The sequence below is a fragment of the Chelonoidis abingdonii genome, chromosome 5 (genome assembly GCF_003597395.2).
Source record: "Chelonoidis abingdonii isolate Lonesome George chromosome 5, CheloAbing_2.0, whole genome shotgun sequence".
Taxonomy (NCBI): domain Eukaryota; kingdom Metazoa; phylum Chordata; order Testudines; family Testudinidae; genus Chelonoidis; species Chelonoidis abingdonii.
In genome coordinates, this window is record NC_133773.1 from 146858101 (window position 1) to 146881346 (window position 23246).

A 23246-nucleotide genomic window follows, 5' to 3' on the forward strand; every position below is an offset into this window, starting at 1 on the left:
TTCCCTCCCTGAGTTTTGAAAAAATCCAGTTTCCTGATTGGTCCTCTGGTCAGGTGTTTGGTTCCCTTTGTTCCCTTTACAGGTGAAAGAAACATTAACCCTTAGCTATCTGTTTATGACAGCTGGTCAGCAGATCCGCTCCTCTGTCCTGTCCAGGGCCTCTGGTGGAGACATTCCACGGAGCTGAATTCCCAGCAGACCACAGTTGAGGACCCAACATCCCAGCCTTGTGAGGGGGAATCTCTTCCCCTTGGGTGGCTGCTGGCTGGGGAGGGGTCAGAAGCTGATGTCTGCCTGTCAGCCACCCAACCTCCCCTATAATCTGAGGAGCTTTTCCTGGCCACTCCTTTCTCCTCTCCCCAGGAATCCCTGGCCACGCAGCCTGCCAGCTCGTGTCTGTCTCACGTGGCACTCGGGTTGGCCACAACATCGGAGGGCAGCATCGCCATGGCAATGCTGCTGGAGCCCCATTCCTGGAAGGAGCTGCAGCGCCCAGGCCTGGAGGATGGTGCAGAATTACTGGATAATCCTGTTACTGCCGAGTTCCCACTGGGGCCTCACCGGAGCTCCCCTCCCCCATGGCCAGGGGAGGCTGTGAGATGGTGATGGGCCCGTTGTGTGCCTGCCACGTCCCCCATCCCCACATGGCTTGGAACACCCTGGGTGCTTGGGTCAGGCTCCAGCTGATAGGGTGTGGGGGGAGAGGAGCCAATTCCCTCTCCTGGGCCCCTTACCAGCCACCTTAGGGACCCCCCACCTTAGAGCCACTGGCAGGAAGGTTTGGAGCTCACAGGGAGATGTGAGCTGAGGTTCCTTAGCACTTGCAGGGGCTGGAGGCTGCTGTTCATCCCCAGAACAGGGCCTCCACAGGCACTGTCAGGGCAAGCTCCCCTCACACAACTTAGCAGGACCCTGAGGGACCCAGTTGTGGGGGAGGGAATTCAGGCTCCAAGAGCCGTCAGGCCTTAGCCTCCGTGTTGAGGCTGCCAGCAAGTGGGCCAATTACTGCCAGTTGGGCTAATGGCTCCTAGGATGTGGACACCTGTCACGAAGGTGGAAGGCAGCCCATTGCCTGTCCCCACGCTGAGCCAGCCTGTTCACCTGATCTGGGGTAGAGCAGAGCTGGCACCCTCTAGAGGGGAAAAGTCCTGGATCCCATTCCTCAATGCCCTAAACTAGCCAGGTCCCAGCATAAAAATTATCCATTGAAATAATCCTCCGTGGTGCTTATAAAGCCCCAGGGAGTCAGGGCTCTGGCAGGACTTGGGGTAGTGAGAACAGGTCTTGATAAGGCGACACTGGGCACCAAGGCTGGGTAGTCTGCAGAGAGGGGCTGCTCCTAGTCCTGCTCTCTGCCCAATTGTGACTAAGCTGGAGTCTCCATTTCCATTTCTTGCTGCTTGATGACAACTTGCCCCCTTCCCTGGCCGCCGGACCCAGGCTTCTTTCCTGCAGCTCTGGCCAGGGGAGCACCCCACTGAGGGGCTTTCTGCTTGGAGCTCCCATGTTATTCCCCTCCTCCTACCCCACTCTGGGGCTGGTTCTCGCTCCTGTAGGCAGCAGCTCCCCTTCAGTTTCCCAGGCACCTGATCTACTGAGCGAGCAACTGCAAGACTGAGAAGCAGCAGAACAAAGGGCTGCCAATAATAGGAGGCACCTGGAACCAGCCTGGAATGCTGGGACTGGTCTCCAAAGAGAACCAGGGGCTGGGGAAGGGTGAGGCAACAAGAGGGGGACAGTAGAGGTGTGGGCAGCTGCTCTTCTGCCTGCAGCCTCGGTATTCCCAGCTGGAGCTGTTGCTGGAGGCTAGCAATGTCCAAGCTCCAGCTGCATGCACACAACTGCTATGAAACATGCAGCATGAGAGCCAGACACCGGGGGTCCTGTATCTTCTACAGCCCTGCAGCTAGGGACCTCTGCTGCCAGCTCCTTCCAGTGCAACCAAATCTCAACTTCTGGCACAAGATGTGAGCTTCTAATGGGTTTGCAAAGCAAACTTTCAGAAAGTAACCTGTGTGCGATTCACTGGACCACTGCCTGCCTGACAACACCCACCGCAGAGGCAGGAGCTGCCCCGTTCGTCTCAACGGGATGTTAACTCTGACCTCTAGTGCTATGTCTATATCTTGCCAATTCTTTCTGCCTAACATCTATGGCCTTTTCTACCCATCCATGCAGTTCAAACTTTAGTCCGGGCTCTTACCATCTTGTCTCGATTTCTGCAACAGCTTTCTCTCAGGCCACGACAAATGTAGTTTTGTCCTGCTTATATCCCATCAGAAAGCTGCTGCAAAGATCATTTTCCTAGCTGGTTGCACTGACAATCTCCCCCTCTCTTTGCATCTCTCCCTGGCTCCATCACATCAAACATAAGCTGCTTGTCTTCGTTTTCAAGGCCCTTCACGGTCTGTCACCACTTTACCTGCCATCTCTCATTTGCTGTTGAGATGGCTGCTCCTGCCTCCGGTCGGCCCATGAGCCTGCCCCCCTTGCCTATGGTTACATTGTCAAGGAAGTGCCTTTGTGCTTCTCCCATTCTCTCTCCGTAAACATCTGCAAAGCGAACTTGTTACCCTCCCTAATGCTCCCCTTTGCCTTGAGGCCAACAAAGAAGGAGAAGGAGGGTTGTGCTGCTGGTGCACTGAGGTTGCTGCCTGTCATGCTGACTAGCACTGGCTCACTGGTTCCTTCATACTGCCCCATTGCTCCGGCCACTTCTCTGACATGTTGAGTGCCAGCTCTCTGGGTAAGGACAGCCTTTCTGGGCTGGGCTACCACTGTGGGGCCCTGGGCTCCTTGGTGCTCTGGTGTTACAAATAACAAGCACTTGGCTATGTCACTGCTGTCACCTTAGCAGGAACCTCCAGCCCCATTGCTATGGCCTGCCTGGGCAGTTCTTGAGGCAGGTGGGGTGAGGGAGCCGGAGTTTCCTGTGTCAGTGGGGAAGGGAAAGGGGAAAGGCATTAACAGAACCCCTCCCGCAATGTCCCCCCTGACCCTCCGCAGCCGCTGTCCTCCCGCCATGGCACCAGCAGCCCCTGTGCAGTGATGTGCTGCCAGTGGGAACATGGGGGTAGGGTGGCTCTGGCTCAGCGCACGAGCCAGGCAGCTTTCACGCACCAAAGGCCTCTGGCTTGGAAGGTGCCTGAGCAGCCATAAAGACGTCGGCCGGCAGCGCTGCACCCCCAGGGAGCACGGGGCCCTGCTCTTCACACACAGAACAGCCCGTAACTTCCCTTCAAGTTTGAGGGAGAGCTTGAGGGCCTGCAGGCCCAGCCCAGGCGACAGGCATGAGTGGGGCTGGTGGAAGTGGAGGGACTGCAGAGCTGGGCTCAGAGTCCCACGTAACCCCAGGACAGGGGCAGCACAGGCAAGGCTGGGTCCCACTGCTGGCAGCGGTCGGTCCCGCCGGGGCTGGTCTGTGGGCAGCATCTTGGCTGGGCTCTGCTGTTGGCTAGGGAATGTTGTGGAATGGTGCCTGGCCTCTAGCCTGTTTGTGTTGGCTCAGGTGCTGTGCGCCAGACAGAGCTCACACAACACTGGGCAGCTCCTGGCACACCCAGGGCTCCAGTGTCAGCGGGGACCCTGGAAAGGAGAGGGCAAGTCGCTGGCTCTCAGCTGGGTGTGTTTAGCTGGGGCCAGCACCATCTCCGGGAGCCCTAGGCAGAGGCAAACCCAGCTGCTGGATCCAGCTCGCCAGTCTAGAGTCCTCATGTCCGTGAGAAGCTTTTCTGTTGAGGGAGCCCCCAGTGTCCAGTTACAGAATTTGGGGTGGGGTGTCAGGCCCCTCGGGCGGTGCCCGGTTACAGGATTTGGGGGTGGAGTGTCAGGCCCCACAGGCAGTGTCTGGTTACAGGATTTGGGGTGGGGTGTCAGGCCTCACAGGCAGTGCCCAGTTACAGGATTTGGGGTGGGGTGTCAGGCCCCTCGGGCAGTGCCCGGTTACAGGATTTGGGGGTGGGGTGTCTGGCCCAGCAGGCAGTGCCCAGTTACAGGATTTCAGGGTGGGGTGTCAGGCCCCGCAGGCAGGGTCTGGTTACAGGATTTGGGGTGGGGTGTCAGGCCCCTCAGGCAGTGTCTGGTTACAGGATTTGGGGGCCCTGTGCACTGGGGTTGTGAGCACGGTATAAAGACCTATAGATAACCAACTGGAATGAGAGGAGCCCATGGTAGTGAGAAATGGGGAGCAACCAGAGCTATAATACCCCCTGAAATCTTACCTGTTCCAGGGCTGCAGAGAGACCAGAAGGAGCAGGCTAAGAGCCAGCCAGCCAGGCCCAGGGACATGGTCGAGCTGTCAGCAATATGGAGAAAGGCAGAAGTGTTCAACAGATATTTCTGTTGTGTATTTGGGAAAAAGCCAGAGGCTGGAGTTCTGGCAGTTGAGGAGACACTTCCCTTTCCAACAGTAACTGGGAGGCTGTTAAAGAGCAGCCAGTAAAGTTAAACATTTTAAAAGCAGCAGGTCCAGATAACTTCCAGGCAGGAGTTGTAAAAGAGCTGGCTGAGAAGATGGCTGAACCAGGAATGCTGATTTTCAATAGTTCTTGGAGCCCTGGGGAAGTCCCAGAAGACATACAGCTACTGCTGTGCCAACATTTAAGGAGGTAAAGGGGACCAGGGCCGAGGTAAGAATGACGTAGGTAATTATAGGCCTGTCAGCCTGACATCAGGCCTGGGCACGAGAATGGAGCGGCTGGCACAAGAGTTGTTTAATGAACAATTAAGGGAGGACTGCCAATCAACGCAGGTTTATGGAAAATAGATCCAGTCACAGGAACTTGCTGTCTGGCTTTGATGGATTACAGGTTTGGCTGGAAAGGAAATCGGGTTGATGTAATGTACTTAGACGTCAGTAAGACGTTTGATGTGGTACCACTTGTCATTTTGATTAAAAAGCTAGAACAATACATCATTACATGGATTAAAAGCTGGTTAACTGACAGGTCTCAAAACGTAATTGTAACTGAGGAATCATCGTTGCGCTGGCTTGTTTCTAGTGGGGTCCCCCGAGATCGGCTCTTGGCCCTGTGCTATTAAACAGCTTTATCAATGAGCTGGCAGAAAACATCCACTCATCACTGATGAAGTTTGCTGATGACACAAAGCCTGGGGGGGTGGGAGCACTGACAGCAATCTGGGGCACTTGGCAAGGTGGCAGCAAGCACCAACATGCATTTCAATACAGCCGAATGTAAAGTCACAACCTGTGAACAAGGAACTCACGATCCTTGCAGGAGAGGGACTCTGGCCTGGGAAGCACTGACTCTGACAAAGACTCGGGGCTTGTGGTGGTTGATAACCAGCTGAACATGTGAAGCTTTGGCCAAAAGGGTGATTCTGGGATGTATACAGGGGTGGCTCCAGGCACCAGCATGCCAAGCATGTGCTTGGGGCGGCAAGCCACGGGGGGCGCTCTGCAGATGGTCCGGGTCTTTGGCCGCATTTCGGTGGCAAAGGCCCTTCAGTGCTGCAAAGACGTGGAGCGACTGAAGGGCCCCCTGCCGCCGAAGACCTGGACCGCCGCTGGGTGAGTACAAGCGCCACAGCTTCCCCGCTTTGCCTCCGGCCCCATGACTCCTCTGGGTGGCCATGCTGGGTGGGGAGCCAAATACCCTGGGCAGCGCTGGAGTGAGATGGTTTAATAGTCTGGTGGTGCCAGCCAGAGTGTATGTGTGACCTCCCCGGTCCCCAGGTGCAGTACAGCCTGGACGTGAACATGTGGCTCAGCTGCAGCCAGCTGGCGCCGGGGAGCGGAATTTCTGGCTGCTGTCACCAGGACCGGCTCTACAGCTTTTGCCACCCCAAGCAGCGCACTGAATTGCCGCCGCAGACTGCGGGGCCAGTCAGTGTGCCCTTAGGGCAGCAGGTGCATTTCCACGGCAGCGGCAGCTTCTATGTTTACCTGAAGCCACCGTGGACAGTTAAATATAGAAGCTGCCGTCAAATTGCCGCCACCACGGAAATGCACGTGCCCCCCTTAAGGCGCACAGACTGCTGGGGGCAAAACAACAGGGACTGCCACCCCTTGCAGATTGCCGCCCCAAGCACCAGTTTGGAATGCTGGTGCCTGGAGCTGGCCCTGGCTGTCACCATGTGGGCTCCAGGCTGGGGCTGAAGGACACAACTTGACAAGCAGAGGCAAGTGCCTTCCCCAGCAGGCGATGGTCCTTCGCCACGTTTCCCTGGGCGCTGGGTGCTTGGAGTTGGTGCTTATCTGGAGGGGAGCATACCCCCCTATTGAGCCCCCCCAGCCCGCACCCTGCAGCACATCGCTGTTACTCAGCACATCCAGCCGAGGCAGGGGCGGCTCCAGGCCCCAGCACACCAAGTGCGTGCTTGGGGCGGCAAGCCGCGGGGGTGCTCTGCTGGTGCCGTGAGGGCGGCAGGCAGGCTGCCCTCAGCGGCTTGCCTGCAGAGGGTCTGCTGGTCCTGCAGCTTTGGAGGACCTCCCGCAGGCACGCCAGTGGGAGGTCCATCGAAGCCGCGCAACCAGCGGACCCTCCGCAGGCAAGCCACCGAGGGCAGCCTGCCTGCCGTGCTTAGGGTGGCAAAATCCCTAGAGCCGCCCCGATCCGAGGCTGGCTCAGGCCTGCTGAGTTTGTGAGATCAGGGCCAGTCACTGCCTCAGGTTCAAAACCCTCCTCTGCCCCAGGAAGTCAGGCGGAGCCCAGGGAGACTGTGCAGCGTTGCCGGCTCTGTGCTGGGCTCAGCACGTCCTCTTCTGGGCGAGATGCCAAACGAAGGGCCTGGGCCCAAGGGCTGGGTGTTAACCCTGGTGTGAGGCCACCCCCGGCAGGGGCTGAATTTCAGAGGGAGCTCAGTAAAATGTCTATGAATACAGAAATGATTTCGGTCCCTTAGGGTTGAGAAGTGTGAGGGAAACAGCAGCTACCGTTTCAGCCCTTTGTGCACTCGGTGGCTGCACACTCTCCCCAAGGACCCCCACATTAGCCCCAGGGGTCCCTGCGTTCCACAGACACCTGGGGTCCCCTTCCCTCTACTGGGGAGAATGGTTTCCATCGGAGATGCAGACTCATGCTGGAGTCCCAGACACTGGGGCAGGCAGCCCACGGCAGTGCTGGCGCCCCACAGGCCTGGCTTGTCGGGCTCTCGGTGTCTCTGTCAGACAAGGGGTCCCACATTTCTACTTGTGACCTGATTCTTTACCAGGGGTAGCTCTGGCTTTTTTGCTGCCCCAAGCATGGCAGGCAGGCTGCCTTCAGCAGTGTTTCTGTGGGAGGTCCCCGGTCCCGCGGCTTCGGCGACGTGCCTATGGGAAGTCCCTGGTCCTGTGCCTTCGTCAGCGCTCCTGTGGGAAGTCCCCGGTCCCGCGGCTTTGGTGACAAGCCTGTGGGAAGTCTCCGGTCCTGCGCCTTCATCGGCGCACCTGCGGGAAGTCCCCGGTCCTGCGGCTTTGGCGACATGCCTGCGGGAAGTCCCTGGTCCTGGTACCGCGGCTTTGGCGGTGCACCTGCGGAAGGTTCCTGGTCCCGTGCCTTCGGTGGCACGCCTGCAGGAGGTCCCTGGTCCCGCAGCTTCGGCGTCCCCGCCACTTAATTGCTGCCAAATCCATGGGACCAGGGACCTCCTGCAGAAACGCCGCCAAAGGCTGCCTGACTGCCGCCCTTGCAGAGACTGGCAGGTGCCCCCCGCAGCTTGGAGCGCCGGTTCCTGGAGCTGCCCCTGTTCTTTGCCCCAGGATCTTCCCCTGGCCTGGGGCAGTCCTGGCCTGTCCTGCCCCACGGCGGGACAAAGACTCTGGGCCTGGATTCTCCCTCGGCTCAGCTCCTGGGCTGTGGCCCTGCAGCCAACAAGGGGCATTTTCCCCATGGCTGCAGCTGCTCTGCTGGAGGTTTGCTCAGGTGGAATTTCCCGGCAGCTCTGATCCACTCCAGGATTTGGCTGCTGTTCGGATCCGTTACAAACACCCCTCCCTCTCCCCCTCCTCCGAGGGCTTGCTGGGGAGGGGAGTGGGGTCTGGGTTTTATGTGACTTACTCCAGCGCAAGACATGCCCTGAGCAGAGTGGGAGTCCCAGGATCTGTCCCTGAGTCTCGCTGGAACCCAGTGCTCAGAGCAGGGACCTGGAGTCACACGTGCAGAAGAGGGTTGAGACTAAAGCTAGGCCAGCTCCTTCCTCTGGGGCTGCCAGCGCACGGACACCCCCGGGGCCAGGGGGAGCCTGGTATGGGGCTCCTCGCTGGCACATCAGAAATACCATCTCCAGCCTTGGGACAGGAGTGGGGCCAGTGGGAGCTGCTGGGCTCTATCCCAGCTGTAGGAGAGGAGCAGGGATAGAATGAGTTAAAGTGGAGGCTGGAAGCCAGGACTCCTGGGTTCTCTCCCTGGCTCTAGGAGGGGCAGGGAGGTCTAGTGGTTAGAGCAGGGCCGGAGCCAGGACTCCTGGGTTCTCTCCCTGGCTCTAGGAGGGGCAGGGAGATCTAGTGATTAGAGCAGCGCCGGAGCCAGGAATCTTGGGTTCTCTCCCCGCTCTGGGAGGGGAGTGGGGGCTGGTGGTTAAAGCAGGGGGGGTTGGGAGCCAGGACTCCTGGGTTCTCTCCCTGGCTCTACGAGGGGAGTGGGGTCTAGTGGTTAGAGCAGGCTGGAACCAGGACTCCTGGGTTCTCTCCCCAGGCTTCAAGCCTGCCTCTCCCCTGGGAGCCCAGCAATTCTTGCGTGGCTCCGGGGAACTGGCCCGCATTTGTCTCCTTTTCCCACCCAGGGGAGCGCCGGGCGCTCGGCAATCGATCTGGGCGGAGGCCCCCGGGCGCTCCCCGGGGATGCGCTGGCTGCAGGGGCCGGCGCGCCGCTCCCCCGCCCCGCAGAGCGCAGCCTGCGAGCGGCGGAGTCCAGCCCAGCTTTTCGCTGCTCTGCGCCGAGACCCGGCGGGCCTGGAGTGTCTGGAGCGCCCGCACCTTCGACTTCTGGGACGATCCTGGGCTGTGCGCCTGGTGGGCCCGGCCCGGCCTCCCGCCCCAAGCTCGCCCCGGCTGCGCCCTGCCCCGCCGCCGCCCTGCGCGGACCTGGACAGCGCTCCGCCCTGCGGCGCCCCTTCCAGCCCGCCGGCGGCTGGGCCTCGGGGGGTGGCTGCGTGCCCGGCCCAGGCCCCTTGCAGCTGCTGGGCGCGGAGCGGCCCCCCGCGGCGGCCGATCTGCGTCTTCTGCCGGAACAACGGGGCGCCCCAGGAGGTGTTCGGCTCGCACGTGTTCAAGAGCCTGGACGGGCGGGTGCTGTGCCCGATCCTGCGCGCCTACACCTGCCCGCTGTGCAGCGCCCGCGGGGACAACGCGCACACCATCAAGTACTGCCCGCTCTCCCGCCGGCCGCCGTCGCGCCACGCCCTGCCGGGCAGCTGCCTGCGTCTCTTCTAGCGCCCGGAGCCCGAGAAACCGCCGCCTGCGCCTCCTCTAGCGCCCGGAGCCCGAGAAACCGCCGCCTGCGCCTCTTCTAGCGCCCGGAGCCGAGAAACCGCCGCCTGCGCTTCTTCTAGCGCCCGGAGCCGAGAAACCGCCGCCTGCGCCTCCTCTAGCGCCCGGAGCAGCGCGCCCTGCCGGTCCGCCGCCTGCGCCTCCTCTAATGCCCGGAGCCCGAGAAACCCCCGCCTGCGCCTCCTCTAGCGCCTGGAGCAGCGCGCCCTGCCCTGCCCTGCCGCTGCCTGCGCCTCTTCTAGCGCCCGGAGCAGCGCCTCCTGCCGGGCCGCCACCTGTGCCTCTTCTAGCACCTGGAGCACGAGAAACCACCGTCTCTGCCTCTTCTAGCGCCCAGAGCCCGAGAAACCGCTCTCTGCCTCTTCTAGCACCCGGAGCAGCGTGCCCTCCTGGGCAGCCGCCTCTGCCTCTTCTAGAGCCGGAGCTGGAGAAACCGCCGCCTCCCCCTCTTCTAGCGTCCAGAGCCGGAGAAACCGCCGCCTCTGCCTCTTCTAGCACCCGGATTGCACCCGCACGCACCCCGGATTGCACGCGCACCCTAGATTGCTCACCTAGTCTGCACTGCATGCTCAGCCTGACACACGCACCTCGGATTGCACGCTCAGCCTGCACACAGACATGCACCTGCATTGCACGCTCAGCCTGCACATGCACCCTGGCTTGCACACCCAGCCTGCATGCGCACCTGCAACGCACGTGCACCTGCATTGCATGCTCTGCCTGCACACACACCCTGGATTGCACGCTCAGCCTGCACACGCACCTGCATCGCACACACAGCCTGCACATGCACCCCAGATTGCACACTCATCTTGCACATGCACACGTACCTGCATCGCACACTCATCCTGACACACACACTGCACACGCACCTGCATTTCTTGCTCAGCCTGACACACGCACCCACATTGCACACACACCTGCATCGCACGTTCAGCCTAACACACACACCTGCATTGCACGCTTTGCCTGATGCACTCACACTGCACCCGCATTGCACGCTCAGCCTGACACACACACAGCTGCCTTGCACGCTCTGACACATGCATCTGCATCACACATGCATCTGCATCGCACACTCAGTTTGACACACGCACCCCACATTGCACCCACATCACACATGCACACTGACCTGCATACTCAGTCTGACACATGCACCAGCATCACATCCGCATTGCACCCACACACTGGATTGCATATTAATGCTGACAAACACCCCACATTGCACACTTAACCCAACACACGTCCTGCATCACACACCCATATTGCACTCAGCCAGACACCACTCAGAGAAGGCACACACCCCACCTCACACACACAACCTGACAGCTCCACCCCGCATCCCACACTCAACTCCACACACCACATTGCACACAGCCCATCACACACTCAGCCCAATCCACACACACTGCATCTAGGGTGACCAGACAGCAAGTGTGAAAAATCAGGCCAGGATGAGGGGTAACAGGCGCATATATAAGACAAAGCCCCAAATATTGGGATTGTTCCTATAAAACTGGGACATTTGGTCACCTTACACACACACACACACACTGCATCACACTCAGCCCAACACTGCTCCACATGGCCCAGTCCTCCGAACACAGACACTGCATCACACTCAGCCCAACACTGCTCCACTTGGCCCAGTCCTCCCAGCACACACACACACACACACACACACTGCATCACACTCAGCCCAACACTGCTCCACTTGGCCCAGTCCTCCCGACACACACACACTGCATCACACTCAGCCCAACATTGCTCCACATGTCCCAGTCCTCCCGACACACACACACTGCATCACACTCAGCCCAACACTGCCCCACATGGCCCAGTCCTCCCGACACACACACACTGCATCACACTCAGCCTAATATACCCAGAGCCTCCTCTGTGGCCCACATGTTCACCAGCACCCCACACACGCAGAGGAGCCCTGGGCAGCCCTCTCTTTGCCAGCTGGTGGGAGAGGTACAGGGAGGGGATGGAGGTGCTGTCCCGCCCCGTCCCGCCCAGGGTTACTCCGAGCTGGACCAGGAGGCAGGGAAGGAGCTGCCTGCGGGGGGGTCTTTCTGCAGCGGCTCCAAAAGAAGGGAGCAGAGGCCGTCACTGGATGCCTTAGTGACCTGCAGAACCAGTGTAGCAGACAAACTAGACCAACACAAAAAGCAACCCCCCCTCTGCTTCTCCCCTCCCACCCCGGGCTGGGCTGCTGTGTGTCTCCTTCCTTCCCTCCCAGGCTGGGGGGCTGGGAGCTGCAATGTCTTCCCCCTGCCCCCTCCCCGAGCCAGGTGTGTCTCCCCTCCCTCAGCCAGGGGCCTGGCGCTTCCCTGCCTTGCTGGTTTCTTTCCAGCTGCCTCCGTTGACACTGTGAGTTTTCCCCTTTATGAAAATTCTTGTGTCTGTCTCCTCAATTGAATTGCAGAGACAAGATTCCCCACCCCCACCCCCACCCCAGACACTGCAGGGGCTCTGGTGGGCACACTGGGGTGAAATCTGATGTTGACATCCCCTAGACCCCCTCACCTCCAGCAGGGAGAGATTGTCTTACGCTTTTAGCTAAACATTTGGGGAAAAAACGGAAATGCAACAGTTGCATCAAAAGACACTTTGTGGGGGTGTCCGACTAGCGTAGGTCTTTGCATTGTACAGAATTGTCTGTGTTGGTCCGGCCAGTGTGTGCAGGGGTGTGTGATATCATATATAGCTCTGCAAGGGTGTGCGGACGCACACACCTCATCCAAATACGACGCAAAAATGTCTTTTTCCTATGGAATGCATTAGATGCTAAGAGGTGATTATTGTCTGACAGGACTGCACATATCACATGGTTTTGTTTACCATAGTGAATCCATTCTTTAAAAAAAGATTAAAAAAAATATGAGATTTAAGGAAAATGTATTAGATTTGCTGTGTTATATATAAAGTGTTTATAGCAAATACAGTATTTGAACTCGTCCGGGTGATCAGGGAGGACATTCTGCCTCAAGCGAAAGTGGGAGTTTGGTTTGTTTCTCTGATAATTTCTGAGTTTTAATGACTGTTGAAGGTAAATAACTAGAGTTTATAACCGTTTCCTGCTGTTTGTAAGAGGATTTAATAGTATTTCATAATTTTAATAGATATTTTTCAATCTTTGTATAACATAAATGTATTTTTTTTTGCATTACATATTTTTGGGGATATTATTTTAATGGAGCTTTTAACAAACCAACCAAGCCCAGATTACGCAGTGGCTCACTTTGTGTGTGTGAGTCCGGAGGGCCGTGACTGCCAGCCAGGGGTCTGTGTCCGTGATGTCCGGGCCTGGAGGGCTCGGGGCAAGTGGCTGGGACGTGTTGTCTGTTTTGCCAAGTGTCACTGCAGTTTTTATTAAAGAATAATACTGATGCTGACGATCCTGTTGAGATTTTTATTTCTATTTTGTCACTGTTGCTGGATGCTGCAGCTGTTCCCCAGAAGGAATCACTCAAGTACTAAACAGTTTGACGGATTATCATGAAGGCCGTTGGTGTGTCTGCTCTTTTGGTGCTGGTTGCAGGTGGGAAGCGAGGCTTGGAAGATGGAGCTAGATTTGGGCCTTGTGACGACGCGGTTCTGGCGGGACCCAACTGAGAGTGCCATATCAGGACCAATTGCTCAAACAGGGCAGTCACAGCCCCAGGCTGGGGTTTTTCCACCTCTAAGGCAAACCAAACCAGCCAGAAAAGTGATTTAATCAAGGAGTTCAGTTCCAAGCCAGAAATTCTTCTGGTTGAATGAATCCACTGACTTTCCTTTTGAAAGATCATGGGGGTAGCTTGAGAAGTCTCAGAGGGTAGAAGCTGTTAAGAAAGTTAAGCAGCCCTATAACCGTTGGCTGTTGTGTGGCCAGCTTGCTGGGAAGACAATCGGTGTTGGTACAGGGAATGTCTCCATGCTAGTTTCTGTGAGTGAGCAGTCGTTGTGTGGCAGGATCTAGTGACAGATTGGGTTGCTGGGTGTTTCAGAGCTAAAGGTTTTATGGACTGAAAGACTTAGAGTGCAGGGAAGAGCAGCAGGACTCTTAGGGCTTGGCTACACTTGCAAGTTGCAGACTGGCGAGGGGGGTTCAGTGCTGCATTAGAGGTGTCTACACTTAAAAGCTCAGCCAGGGTTTGCAAATCCCTGTTTGAGCGCTGGCTGTTACACCTGGGTCTGCTTCCGAGTTGTAGCGAGACCGCGTTGGTGATTGCAGCGCTGGTCATCAGGTGTGGACACTCCCAGCGTTTTATTGGCCTCTCGTTGGGCGTATTTAGGACTTATCAGCATTCCTTTTCAGCCTCTTTTGGCTCAGTGCTTTGCACTCCACTGCTGAATCAGAGCCTGGAAAGGGAGGGGTGAGGGTGTAGAGGAACTGAGAGGGAGGCTACTGCCGGTGTTTGGAGACTCCAGGAGTCATGCAGGCGGAGCTATTTTCCAGCCAGAAGAAGCTAGCCAGTCGCACGCTGGGACTTGGGTAGTGAGGACCAGCAGAGGAGCCTGTTCCTGGTAAAGAAGCTTTTATTATAGGATTGAATGTTTTGGGAACGGGGGGCTTTATGGCGCCTGCAAGCATGCCTAGTATGTGGAATTAACCCATTGATTTCCCTGTAGCCTGCTCTTGCTTTCCACAAGTCACAGAAACCCCAATGCTTCCACAGTGAATCACCCCCACCCCCACCCCTTCCAGGGAAGCCACGAGGCAGCCCCCCCCTTATACTTGTTGAGCCGCTGTGGGGAAACTCGCCATCTCTATCTGCAGCTGCGGCCTCTCATGTGCTATGCAGAATGTGTTAAATGATGCTACAAAATCTTAAAAACAATCCCAGGGCTCTGTATTAACAGTTATATCTCTGTTTTTTTTTTTTAAGTGACCTGGAATACTGCTCCATCATGTTCAGACTTCTGAAGACTGCAAAGCTTAAGAAAAAAACCAAGGGAAGGACTAAGAGAGATGGTTGAAAGCAGTTTATGAATCCTGTATTTCCACAGAAAGATAAAAGTTGCAAGACTGGAGGATAAGGAAACCATTGAAAAAGACAGCGCTGCCAAGATAAGGAAAGGCTGGCCAAGGAAAAGAATGACTACCAAGAGAAGCACAGATTGGCAGGGAATGACTTAAAAAAAAAAAGTGGAAAAAAAAAAGCCTCTGTCATTTCTTTCATGTATATTTTACTCTTCCATAACTTTGAATAAAAAATTATATACATTGCATCATATATGCTGTTGATTGGTTATTAATGACTGCTGGTTTACAGTGTGGTTCCCCGCACTCCTTGGGGTGTGCATGTGTTGGTTCAGCTGCTCCTGCAGGTGTTACTGCCCTGGAAACTGCAGGCAGCAGTGACATGGCGGGCTGGCTGAGGCAGGCAGGGGCTGACTGGACGGATAGGGTCTGGCTGCAGCGGGCAAGGATGTGGGCTGGTTGGCGACAAGGGGTGTGGGCGGGCTGGCTTCAGCAGTGGGGTGCAGCAGGGGTTGACTGGAACAGGGCAGGGGGTGCGGCTGGGCAGAGTGTGCAGAGCTGGTACGGGCAGCGTGTGTGGGGGCTGGCTGCTTTGGGCGGGCTGCAGGGGAGTTGGCAGGTTGCTGGACACAGGAAACAGCAGGTGTTGGCAGAATAGAGGTGGTGTGGGCCGGGGTGCAGAGTGGCTGCAGGCAGGGGGGGGTGGCTGGTGTGGCAGGTACTGGTGCAGCAGAGGCAGCTGACCCAGCCCTTTAAGTGCCCCAAACCCCTTCTGTTCGGGACCTTTTTTAAATAGCTGCTGGGAACGCTGGGGATGGCAAGGGATGAGGTGGGGTCCGGCAGCCATTATGAGGACCGGGGTGGCAGAGGCACTGGGCCCCAGGACTTTTAAATACCCCCTTCAACTGCCCAGGGCTCGGGGGGCTATTAAGGGCCGGAGCTCAGACGGGAGAGCGGGCTTGCCGCGCTCCGGCGGAGCTGCGGGAGGAGAGCGGGGCTTTGCGCGCCGGCGGCAGCTGCGGCACGCTCCGCGACTCCGCTCTCCGGCTGAGAGCCGACAAGCCCGCCGCTCGCTTCATGGTGGAGCCCCGGCCGGAGCGACCGCAAGCCCTTGCAGCCCGCGTGGAGCTCTAGCTGGGAGAGCGGGGCCATGCCGCGCTCCGCGGCGCTCACTTTAAGAGCGTGACCTTGGAGCAGACCGCAGCTGGACGGTAAGTTTAAAAAAAAAAAAAATTTAAAAGGGCCTAAGGAGTAGCGATGCCCGCGTATCATCCAGTGCGAGGGCCCTCTTAGGCGTGGGGTCTGACTTCCTTGGAGCACGGGATTGTTGAACAGGGAAGCGGAAAGACCCGCACCCTTCCGTCCCCTTCCCACACCCACAGCGACAAAATGACGAGGTGCTCTGTGGCGATCAGTGCCCACAATGCACCACTCACACAGCACTGAACTTGCTAAGTGAGTGGACACACTGCAGCGCTGGTCGTGTCAGTGTGACACCTGCCCGCGCTGGCAGTACACAGCTGTACGCCACAGGCTGTAACTGCCAGCGACCCGATGCAACTGTAGTGTAGGCAAGCCTATTACTCCAACTATTTACATTTCGGTGGTGGGTCTCTGTTAGACAGATCCAGCCTTTGGAATCTGCTAGCAGCTGAAATCTAAATGTGTCTTGTTGATGCAAATTACTGGCTGCAGGAGAAGAAAGACGTTGCTATAGCTGGTAGCACAGGAGGCCCACCCAGCAGCAGTGAATTTGGTTAAGCAGAGGATCAGGATTTGATTTTTTTTTTTTTTTTCCCTTGGCAGGACAGGAGAAAGAGACTGAACTTTGCAAGGGAAGCAAATGTTAACCCTAGAAATTCCAGACTTCAATCGTTATTAATCAAGGTTGTAACAAACAGGGATTGTAGATGCGACACTTGCAATGAATTGCTGTTATTTGCTATAGTGATTTTTGTCACTAATGTTCTTGCTGATTACCAAGAAGCTGAAGACTTGCAATGTGCCCAGTCCTTTGGAAAGTCCCTGACGTGCTGAAGCGCACATGAGAACACACCTTATGTTAAAGCCTTTGCTATGCTAATGGTTTCACAGATAATGACTGTACACAGTATTGAAACTTTCACAGGGAAAGACATTCCAGAGCTGATGTGGCACTTAGGAAAGGGGAAACTGAGGCACCACTTACCCATATTGATTGCTATGGCTAAATGCCAAGATTCCTCTACTGTGAACAACATTAGTATCATTGTTGATTTAATGTAGTTGGGATTCCACAGTTGGCCAGAAGCTTGTATAGATAAACTAGCTAGTTTTCTTTTAGCTTCTTGGCAGGATCATTATTAGACCTACAGGGAATCCTGCTGCAAGAGCAGATCCAATCCCTGTGGTTCAAACTAGCTTTTACCTTTAAGTTTAGTAAAGAGATCAATATGTTATGAACCATCAGTTTGGTAAACCATTTCTGTATTTACACTGATTGGCTTCTAACCCACCACTGGCTGTAGTGAGACGACCCAGGGATGGGGAGCTCCTTGGATGCCGTCAGTTTGATGTCTTGTCCATCTTCCTGGAATCAATTTGCATTGGGGTGTGACGTTATTATATAACTGGGACCAATATAGAACACGGGTTGCAATCAATGTTCTAATGGCACCAAAATCCTATGTAAAGTGGGTCAGTTATAGTGTAGACCAGGTTATCGGTACTGTTCATGATTATGCTGTTGTATGTCTGTGTCATTTTGTCAGTGGTTTAGACTATGGCGTATACCTATCCGTCTTTCAAACTTGTGCTGTGGTTACTGGGAATTGAATCCGCCAGCAAGTGGTCAGCTTCAGCTTAGCCTGCTGATGGCCATTTAAGGACCATCATATACACAATTGACACTGAAGGCAGGGATACCCCTGTGACTCATGGACGATGAGCAAAACGTTGCCCATGTGACTGCAAACTCACTTTTGCTGTAACTTTCCACAGTAGGAACAAGGAGTGTGCTTACATCCTGCGAAATGCTAATATAAGGCGAGAGGCCTAGCATCTCCATTTGTCTCAAATCCTGTTCTTACTCTGGAGGACTTTGCTGACAAGCTCAAGCCTACTACAAGGGACTGATGACCCATCCCAGCGGGGGATGCTCTCAGAGAGTCAAATTTTAACCTGCCAGTTCTACTCCATCCTGCTAACAAGCCTGAACAAGACCTTTGCCATTACCTGATGGAATTGATTCAGTTTACCAATTCTAGCTCTCACCCTATCTTTTTCCTTTTGATGAATAAACCCCTGTTAGATTTTAGATTCTAAATAGGCATTGGCAACGCCGTGATTTGTGGTAGATCTGATGTGTATATATTTAAATAGAGTGACACAGAGTTTGGCATGTCAGTTCATTGTCATCGGGGCACACACAGAGTATGGGGAGACGCTGGTATTTGGTTATGGGGTTAGCATTAGTACATACAGTTCTGTAATGTCCCAATGCGGGGTGTAAGGTGGTGGTAAGTATGTAGGGAGCAGTTGAGGGTACATCGCTTCTCTAATGGTTAACCTAGTCATGATTAGGCAAAGCGTGGCCGGGTAATGGGACAGGGTGACCCTCACGAGGTGAATCCAGATCGGTGGGTTCAGGACTGCAGGGTGTAGTTTAGTAGGGGGTTGTAGGGTTTTCCCGCCCTCCCCGTATGGCGCGTGGAGCCACTCGGCTCACTCCAAGTACTGGCGGGGCCGGTGAATGTGTTTCGGAAATATCTCTAATAACTTATTACTGGGTCTGGGCCTTGGCTCCTTGGGGATGGGGAGGAACCTGTTTTCTTCACTTTGGGGGTGTTGCGTTTTCGAAACCATTCATCCTCAGGACGGGTGAGACTGGGTTGATATGGGAAGACTGAGTGTTTAAGGAAATTGCTTGTTGACTTGCAGGTTAGCGAGTGGGCGTACAAACCGATATTCTTTTGTCTGGCTGGTTTGGTTTTGCCTTAGACGGTGGAAAAACCCAGCCTTGGCTGTGACTGCCCTGTTTATGCAATGGGTCCTGATTTGCACTCTCAGTTGGGTCCGCCAGAACCACATCGTCCACTGCCCTGCCTGGTGTCCACCCACTCAGCTGGGTTCTCGTCCCCCCTGCAGCAATGCCTGGCTTCCCAGGGGGGCAGGCAGCGAGCTCTCTGCTCTGGTCCCGCATCCGACCAGTTGAGCCCCCTGCTCCGCGTGTGCAGGGGGCAGGGAGCATCTATCCCTCCCCTCAGTACCAGGGGGCTGGTTACAGGTCCGCAAGGTATCCTAGTCCAAGCAGCCCTCCCCTGCAGCCAGGTCATTTGGCATTTTCACTGCCTCCATCACAGCCAATTGGTTCCCTGGATCCAAATTCAAAGTCACCCTCCCAACGGGCTCCCAGCCTGTATCCTGCAGGACCCAACACCAGGCAGCCCGACCCTCCGGGTGTCTGCACAGGATCCGAGCCTAGGCAGGGGCGAGGGCTTCACCCGGGACTTCACCCAGGTCCCACAGCCTCAGGCATCTGCGGCTGCACCACCACGTTCCGCTCTGTTCCAGGGCTCGCACCCAGAGCGTGTTTCCCCACTGGACCCTGGGCAGCCCCCTATGTTCTCTCGCTCCCACCAATTGCCAGTCCATGCTGCATCTTTTCCTCGGGCTCTGCTCTATTTATGCGTCCTCCGACTCTCTCGGGCTCTGCTCAATCCCATCGTCTCCGTCCCGGATGGGAGAACCAGTCGTGAACGCCCGTCTGGTTGGGGACCAGGACTTCTCGGGATGCTGGCTTTGCTGCTCCAGCTGCTCCACATTCTCTTGTAGCCCATCTGGGTCGAATTCTGCTCCTCAGAGTGGTCCTCCTCCTCCAACTTGCACGGGATTACTGGGCCTTGGTGAACCTCCCCCATGCGTATCCTCTCTTTGTGCACAGCTCACAATGTCCTTCTTAAGGAGCTGGTGATGGCGCCATTTCACTTCCCACCGATTCCCAAGTTGCTTCTGGACAGAGGGCTGTGTTTCTTGCCTCCCCCATGGGTTTCCAGGAGAACCCCTGGTTGTGCCAGCCTTCTTTGGGGTCACCATCTCTTTGCCGGGTTCGAGCTGCAGACTCCTCGCCCCTGGGACTGCTCCTGCCAATCCTAAGGGGAACACCTAGCTACTGCAAAATCTGCTCTATCCAGGGCTTTTGAGCGCAAGCTCTCCACCCTGAGACCACTCGCTGCAGTCCTCAGTAGACCCGTTACTCAAACACTCCTTCTCGCTGGTCACAACTCCCAGAGGTTAACTGCCCCCTGAACCGTCCACTCTTACTGGAGCCTTCAGCAATGGCACTGGTTCCTCATTATTGCTCCTTTGTTTTTACTTGCTCCCCAGTCATTTCTGCCAAGAAGTGCCATTCGTGGGTGCAAGTTACATCCCCACCGCTGCCAACAGTTGTCACGGGAGTCCCCGGGCGTTGCTGTGAACTGCTCCCCAACAAAGCCAGTCAGGCCTTTGGGGAGCCTTCTCTCCCTCGGAGTTAGGATGTTTTCCAGGGCAAGAAGGCTCACACAGCTTCCTTCTGGGTCTCTCCTTGAGCACTTCAGCTCCTCTGCTCTCCGTGCGCTTCCCCCAGCGAGCTTGCCCCGGCGGTCTGGGAGCCACAGCGGTCCTGCACCCCCGCTTGCAGTCAGAGTTGACTCTCAGCCAGCCATAACACAGAGTGGTTATTCCAGATGACAGGAACAGGGTTAACCAGAAGCTTCCTAGGTACCATCGAGCGACCCCTCGGCTGGGTCCATTCTTGGGAGCACGTGACGCCAGACCCCCGATGTTTGCATTCACTCCTTGTCCCCAGCCAGCTCCAGCCTAACAACCCCCTCCAGCCCTCCTTCTGTGCTAGCCCCTTTCCCGGGCCAGGAGGTCACCTGATCCCTTTGTCTCCAACACTTCATTGCCACCTTTGCAGAGGAAGGGGCCCAGGCCATCAGTTGTAGGAGACAGAGTGCCAGGCATTTAGGTTGGCTGCCTTTGCTCTGCAGCAATCACCACCCTTATTCCACCACCTAGATATTAGACTGCTAGGGGCACTGATGCGCCAACATGTATTCAGAGAAAACATGAGGACACTCCCCGTTTGTCACATGCCCAGTCCGTGCTTGCCATTACCTGTCCTGATCTGGTCAGCCGTCAGCGACCCTCCGCAGCGGGTCGCCGGTGGGCTGCAGACACTTGTGACTCGTGTAATCAATGAAGCCATCACTGTTCATATCAAAGATACTGGCCACGGCGCTCATCGTCAGACATTAGATGGGAAATTCTGGGGAGGGGGAGCGCCTTGTCAGAAAACTTCAGTGTCCCTGCAGCGGCTTCCCCTGCAAACACGGGCAGCTCCCCAGCTCTGTCTGGGTCTCCCTGCCCCAGCCTTCCTGGAGGGAGAAACTTCTCCAAATTTCAGGGACCCTCCCCCTCCCACCACCGCTGCAGTATCTGCCTGTGACGAAGTCGGGGGGTTTTCTTGGGGTTTCTTTGTGTTTTCCAGTGGTATGCATGCAGGGGGTGGACTCAGTGTCCCTGGGTGTTACGGGTTTAATGAGGTGAGGGAGAGGGAGTTTGTTGGCAACAGGACCGGGAGGGCTCGAACCCGCTGATGGCTGCGCGGGATGGAACCACGCGTACTGGTGGACCTGGGACCGGAGGACCCAGCTTCAGGGAGACACAGCCAGTTCTGGCCAGCAGAGGATAATGCTGCAATGAGAGGGACCCCGTGACTTGACCAGCCAGCTCCAGTCAGACGGGCCAGGGCAGGTTGAGAGGAGTAGGAGACCAGGCCTTTTCCTGTTTTACAACCCTTTTTACCTGGAGAGAAGCCAGATGGCCAGAGGCGGGGCTTGGGGCTGGGATATCGGAGGCCAGCTGGGGAAGCAGGGGGCTTGGACTGGAGGGGGGAGCAGGCAGAGCCCACCTGGATGTTGCTGGGCTGAGGGCAGGCCAGCTTGAGGCCCGGAGTTTCCTGTGCTGGGTTCAATCTCATAAACCCTCTGTTTTACGCTGGCTGGAGAGTCACTTCCGGGCTAGGACACGGTTGTATCACACCCCTTTGGGGGTGAGGAGCTTGGGGGGTCAAGAGCCGTGGACTCCCTGAGGGGGCCCCATGTCAGAGACCAAGACTGCTAAGGCTCAAAGAGGTGCGGCCCCAGGAGGTTGGATGGGGCCTGCCCCGAGAGAGAGAGGACCCTCGAGAGGGCTATTGCCTGGAAGGGGCACCCCCACAGACCCACGGGGCCACGCAGTGGGCACATCTCGTGAGTTTCATGACTCGTGCCCTTTACAACCCTTCCAACATCACTCCCCCATGATAGCCTTCTAGTCACCATGGAACCATCGGTTGATGCAGGGAGGTGCGCTTGTATCACATCAGGTCAACTGGACCCGGCTCCCCAGACCCTGGAGGGACTCCCCCTGCCCAACTCCAGGGCCCGGACCCCTGCACTGGAAGAGGAACGCTCTGGATGAACTCCGCTGGCTGATCCGCCCATCCTGGTCCCGGTACGATGCCTCGCGAAAACAATCCAAGATGCGGGATTTTCCTGTGGCTGATCCAACTGGCATGTACCGCTTTCCTCCAGACGCAAAGTCAAGTGCGCAACAACTCCTCCACCTAGAGACAGAGACGCCGAGAGATGCAACCATGGGGGCAGCTCTGGCTGGCCGGGCCAGGAGACAGGGACCAAGTATGTGTGCCCTGCCCCGAGGCAGCTCAGCCATGGGGCGGGGGTGTGGGACAGGAGCGTCTGTGCCCTCCTCCCGGTGCTTGCCGAACCGGGCCGGGGGGGGGAACAGAGCGTTCCATGCCCTGCCTCCCGGGTGGCTTGGGGGCTTGTTGAGGGGCCCAAAAACCGGGGGGGGGCCCTTGGGGACGGGAGCGTCTAGGCCCTGCCTCGCAGGGGGGCTGGCGAGCAATGGGGCCTGAGGGGGGAATGAGCGTCTTGTGCGCTGCCTCCCCAGGGTGGCATTGGCCGAATCACAGGCCATGGTAGGGGCGGAACAAAGCGTCTGCGCCCCTGCCCCCCCAAGTGGCTCGACTGAGGCACAGGCCGGGGGGGGGAAGAGAGCGTTCTGTGCCCTGCCTCCCAGGGTGGCTTGGCGAGCACGGGACCGGGGGGCGGGGGACGAGCGTCTGTGCCCTGCCCCGCCCAGGTGGCTCAGGCGAGCATGGGCAGGAGAGGGAATGGGACCGTCTGTGCCCTGCTCCCACCCAGGGTGCTCGGCTGAGCATGGGCCACATGAGGGGGGAATGGGCGTCTGTGCTCTGCCTCCCCAGGGTGGTTGGCCGAGCACGGGCCATGGAGCTGTGGGAACAGAGCGCCTGTGCCCTGCCCCCAGGGTGGCTCGGACCGAGCACGGGCATGGGGTGCGACGGAGCGTCCATGCCCTTCCCCCCCCAGGGTGCTCGGCTGGGCCTGGGCGGGGAACAGAGTGTCTGTGCCTTGCCCTCCCAGGGTAGCTCGGATTGGGCGGGGCCATAGGCGGGGGGAATGGAAGCATCTGTGGCCCTGCCCCCAGGTGGCTCAGTCGGGCATGGACCATTGGGGGAATGGAGCGCCTGTGCCCTGCCCCCCAGGGTGGCGTGGCCGGCCATGGGCCATGCTGGCGGTTCTGTTGCCCGAAGCAGAGTGTTGTGCTGGGTGGTCACACTGCAGCCAGCCCAGCTTTCCATGCCCATCGCCAGCCTGCACCTACCCCAGCCTGCCTCGCTCCACAGACCCCACCTGCCACCTGATGCCAGGAGAAGGGCCCAAAGCCAGCGCACAGGGGCTGGGCGACACTGCCATATCAGACACACCCAGCGTGGTGCCCAGGGACCATGCCAGC

General features: G+C 57.1%; 1 protein-coding gene across 2 annotated transcripts in view; it reads left to right on the forward strand.

The window, feature by feature from the left end:
• Positions 1-23246, forward strand: part of TTC31 (tetratricopeptide repeat domain 31) — a 238861-nt gene that overhangs the window by 50962 nt on the left and 164653 nt on the right. The gene's annotated exons all lie outside the window — the stretch shown is intronic.